The sequence below is a fragment of the Lolium rigidum genome, chromosome 3 (genome assembly GCF_022539505.1).
Source record: "Lolium rigidum isolate FL_2022 chromosome 3, APGP_CSIRO_Lrig_0.1, whole genome shotgun sequence".
In the NCBI taxonomy this organism is placed as follows: Eukaryota; Viridiplantae; Streptophyta; class Magnoliopsida; order Poales; family Poaceae; genus Lolium; species Lolium rigidum.
The window spans coordinates 340,247,816-340,253,225 of NC_061510.1; the positions used below are offsets into that span (position 1 = coordinate 340,247,816).

The window sequence follows — 5,410 nt, forward strand, 5'->3', positions numbered from 1 at the left end:
TGGCATCTTCGGAAGTTCCGCCTCGGAAAAATTTCCCTGCAAGCCCGTGAAAGCTACTTAACTAGTAAAACAAGCCAACCATCTCCATTATTAATATCTTACATACTGTAACATCATTACACAAAAGTGATTTCCATATTGAGATACACAAGTTATGATCCCTATATGTAGCTAGCTAGTCTTCTGAGTTTTCTTCGTCTGTTTCCCTTTCTTCTTACTGCGACACAACCATGGACAATCTTCATTGTTTAAGATGATGCTTGGGTCAATTTTTAGCTTGAAGGGTGGAATATCGTCAAACTTATTATAATCTTCTGACATGTCTGTCTTGTCCTCTACTCCCACGATGTTTCTTTTTCCTGAAAGAACTATGTGCCGCTTTGGCTCATCGTATGATGTGTCCTCTTGCCTTTCTTTTCTTTTTTTCGGTTTGCTAGACATATCCTTCACATAAAAAACCTGAGCCACTTCACTGGCTAGGACGAATGGTTCGGTGTCGTACCCTAGATTCTTGAAATCCACTGTAGTCATTCCGTACTGCGGGTCTACCTGTACCCTGTCTTTCAGGTTGAACCAACAAAGGGACCTTGAAATTAGGTCCATAGTCAAGTTCCCATATCTCTTCTATGTACCCATAATATGTGACCTTGTTCCCATTGCCATCTTCTGCATCAAAGCGGACACCACTGTTTTGGTTGGTGCTCTTTTTGTCTTGGGCGAAAGTGTAAAATGTGTTCCCATTAATCTCGTACCCTTGAAAAGTCGATATAGTAGAAGATGGTTGCTTGGCCAACAAGTACAGCTACTCGTCATCGGTGACATTCATGAGACGTGTTTGCAACCAACCGCCGAAAGTCTTCATGTGTTCTCCATCAATCCAATCTTCACGTTGCTCCGGGTATTTAGAGCGTAAGATATCCTTGTGTTCCTCTTTGTACGGAGCCACCAAGATGGAATTATGTAGAACTGTGTAGTGTGCTTGAGTGAAAGAATGTCCGTCCATACACGTTGCTGATTTCTTTCCTAGCGTGCCTTTTCCACGCAGTCTCCCCTCATAGCGCGATTCTGGAACACCGATCGGCTTAAGGTCAGGAATAAAGTCAACACAAAACTCAATGACCTCCTCTGTTCCATAGCCCTTGGAGATGCTTCCTTCCGGCCTAGCACGGTTATGAACGTACTTCTTTAAGACTCCCATGAATCTCTCAAAGGGGAACATGTTGTGTAGAAATACAGGACCGAGAACGCCAATCTCTTCGACCGGGTGAACTAGGAGATGTGTCATAATATTGAAGAAGGATGGTGGGAACACCAACTCGAAGCCGACTAGACATTGGACCACATCCTTCCGTAAATTTTGTAGAGTAAGTGGATTGATCACCTTCGAGAAATTGCATTGAGGAACGCACATAGCTTCACAATGGGTACTCGGAACATTTTCCGGCGAAGCCCCCTCAATGCAACCGGAAGTAATTGTGTCATAATCACGTGGCGGTCATGAGACTTTAGGTTTTGAAACTTTTTCTCCGACATGTTTATTATTCCCTTTATATTCGACGAGAAGCCGGACGGGACCTTGATGCTACTCGGGACTTCAAAAAGATCTCCTTCTCCTCTTTGGTAAGAGCGTAGCTGGCGGGACCTTGATACTTCTCTGGATTCAGGTTGTTTCCTTCGTGGATACTTTGCTGGTCCTGCCGTGCATCCGGTGTATCTTTTGTCTTCCCATACACGCCCAAGAAGTTTAGCAGGTTCACGCAAATATTTTTCGTCACGTGCATCACATCGATTGCAAAGTGAACCTCTAAGAATTTCCAGTAGGGTAGCTCCCAAAATATCGACTTCTTCTTCCACATGGGTACGTGTCCGTCAACATCATGCGGAACAGATTGTTCGCCGGGACCCTTTCCAAAGATCACTTTTAAATCCTTGACCATATCATATATAACTTCCCCGATAGGGCGGGTAGGCTTCGTTCGGTTATCTGCCTCACCTCCGAAATGCTTTCCTCTCTTTCTTACGTGATGTTGTTTTGGAAGAAATCGACGATGCCCCAGGTACACATTCTTGTTTCCCAAATAATTACTGTCAGTCTCACCTAAGCAGTGTGTGCATGCATTGTATCCCTTGTTTGACTGCCCTGAAATGTTACCAAGAGCAGGCCAATCATTGATGGTTACAAATAACAACGCTCGTAGGTTAAATTCCTTTTGTTCGTGCTCATCCCACACAGGTACACCTTCGTCACGCCACAACTCTAAAAGTTCTTCAACCAATGGCCTCAGGTACACATCAATGTCGTTGCCGGGTTGCTTCGGGCCCTGGATGAGCACTGGCATCATAATGAACTTCCGCTTCATGCACAACCAAGGAGGAAGGTTATAGATACATAGAGTCACTAGCCAGGTGCTATGACTGGAGCTCTGCTCCCCGAAAGGATTAAAGCCATCTATACTTAGACCAAATCTTAAGTTCCTTGCGTCATCTGAAAATGACTTGAACTCTCTGTCGATTTTTCTCCACTGCGACCCGTCAGCGGGGTGTCTCGAGCATCACATCTTTCTTACGGTCCTCTTTGTGCCATCGCAACAACTTGGCATGCTCTTTGTTCCGGAACAAACGTTTCAACCGTGGTATTATAGGAGCATACCACATCACCTTCGCAGGAACCCTCTTCCTGGGGTGGACTCGCCCTCAACATCGCCAGGGTCATCTCGCCTGATCTTATACCTCAATGCACTACATACCGGGCATGCATTCAAATTCTCGTACTCCCCGCGGTAGAGGATGCAGTCATTGATGCATGCATGTATCTTCTGCACCTCTAATCCTAGAGGGCAGACAACCTTCTTTGCTTCGTACATGCTAGAGGGCAACACGTTCTCCCCTGGAAGCATCTTCTTTATTATTTTAAGCAACTTTTTAAATCCCTTGTCAGAAGTACCATTCTCTGCCTTCCACTGCAGCAATTCCAGCGTGGTACCCAGCTTTTTCTGACCATTTTCGCAATTTGGGTACAACAGTTTGTTGTGATCCTCTAACATTTTCTCCAACTTCAACCTCTCCTTTTCATTTCCGCAGTTCATCTTCGCATCAAGAATGGCCCGACCCAAATCGTCATCCGGGTCATCAAAAATCGGCTCATCGAAAATGGGCTCTTCTTCAGCTTCGTCTTCCCCCATTCTACTATCACCGTCTTCAGTGAATAAGGGATAGTTGTCACTATCCTCTTCTTCTTCGTTGTCTTCCAATATAACCCCTCTTTCTCCGTGCTTGGTCCAACAATTATAGCTGGGCATGAAACCGTTCTCCAGCAGGTGGACGTGAAGGGTCTTCGAGGTAGAGTAATCCTTCATATTCTTACAGGAACTACATGGACAATACATGAAACCATTCGACCGCCTGTTTGCCTCAGCCACGTTGAGAAAATAATGCATGCCATTAATGAACTCGGGATGGCACCGGTCACAGTACATCCATTGTCGACTCATCTACATTTTATATGTATATCAAAAATCATTAAATACACAACATCATGGATATATGAGTGACCAACTTAATTAATATTCAAGTTCATCACATAAAACTAATTGTTTTTATAAAAAAGAAGAGGGGCTCACCGAGGTGGTACCGTGCCGGCTAGGGGACGACGCTGGCGATCGACGGCGGTAAGGACGGGGATGATACTAATTAAAACCTACAAAATATACCATAATTTCAGCTCAAATTGATTATAAAAAAAGTAAAATCCCTAACTTAGGCATTTCATCAAACACCTTGCTAGCACTAGAAAAATAGTACGAGTTAAACTACCAAAGAAATGAGCTAAATTAGGAACGCCGGAAGAAAGGATGATATTGCTAACCCTTGGATAGATGGAGGTCGTTAATCTTGTTAAAATGGTGGAGAAAAAATGAAAATTTGTTGGAGTGTGAGAGGTGCAAAAGTTTTAGAAATGTGAGAGAGATGAAAAAATGAGAATGGATCGGGGGCGGGGGAGGGGCAGTGAGCATATGAGGCACCCTTTAGTACCGGTTGCTAACACAAACCGGTACCAAAGGTCCAACCCTGGCCCCACCCTCACCTGCTATTCTGGCCGAAGACCTTTCGTACCGGTTCCTAACACGAACCGGTACGAAAGCTCGTAACGAACCGGTACGAATGCTGCTCGCCCGTCTGAGCGTCCGAACCGGTACAAATGCCACCTTTAATACCGGTTCGTAAGGGAACCGGTATTAAAGTCTTAGATGGATGAGAGGTTTTCTACTAGTGTGTGCGGCCGGTGGAGTCCGGTAGAAATTCATATGCACAAGAAGTTCACATCTGGTCTCGTGCTCGGCAACGCTTATGAAGTTCAGGATTGTACTCCGAGCAAGAGCTTTGTACGGTGCACGTGCACTCCATGTGTTTGCTAAAAAGCATTAGCTTCGTGAGATTCAGCTGAAAGTGGTGAGATAGTTGTTCATGAATTGCCTTGCCTCTTTTATACCTTTGCAGGAACTTAAATAAATCAAGATGATTGCAGTAGTTTTTTTGTTGTGAACGTGAGATATATCACTGCATCTGCATCTGGTAATCTCTCAGTTCGGCTTCGGTTGTTTCATGCAGGTTTTTTGTGACGATCTGAATTTCTGCAGTGATGTTCGTGAACTAGGCCGCTGCCAGATTTTATGCAAACAAGAAAGCTCTAGCCAGAATCATCCATGGAGTCCGTGAACTAGGCCGCTGCCAGATTCTATAAGCATAAAGGTCATGCTAGATTCATCTGATTTCCGAAGCGTCTTGAGGCCGACGACGAGGTGGATTCTGCTCCCCACGGAAGAGCAGGCGATGCGCATGGGCAGGCCGACGACGAGGTGGATGCTGCTCCCCGCGGAAGAGTGGGCGATGCGCATGGGCAGGCCGACGGCTCCTGGAATCGAGCTTGCTTGCTTCTACTTCCTACGGGTAATTGAGTGTTACATGTGCGCTGTATGTGCATGGCGGCGATAGGCCTCGTCGGACGACACACGGCCACAGAGTCCATCGACCGGCGGCGGCGCTGTGGGGAAACGGGAAATACAGATGGCTTGGACAAGGTTCACGTTTGCTATGGGGCTGAACACTTCGGACAGCTTGCCTTCGAGCTCGTCTGTCAAGTGCTCGATCAGGTCGCTGGGATTGTCGATCAGGTCGTGGTGGAGCTCTGTTCGACCGCGGGGCGCTGATGTGGCGGCGATGGAACTCGTTCTGGTCGTTGGGACTCTCAATCTTGCGTACTTCAGCCAACATTCTGAGATGCAGTTTACAAATATTCATATGCATGTGTTCTTGTTTGCACAAAGTTGATCGAAAAGGGAGAATATGGGCAGGCCTTAGATTTATGTTACCACATGTCATTGACTGAAGCGTAGCAAAAAAACCTTGTTTT

General features: G+C 45.8%; 1 pseudogene; it reads right to left on the reverse strand.

The window, feature by feature from the left end:
• Positions 1 to 231: 231 nt before the first annotated feature.
• Positions 232 to 4,895, reverse strand: LOC124697136 (annotated as a pseudogene).
• Positions 4,896 to 5,410: the final 515 nt, after the last annotated feature.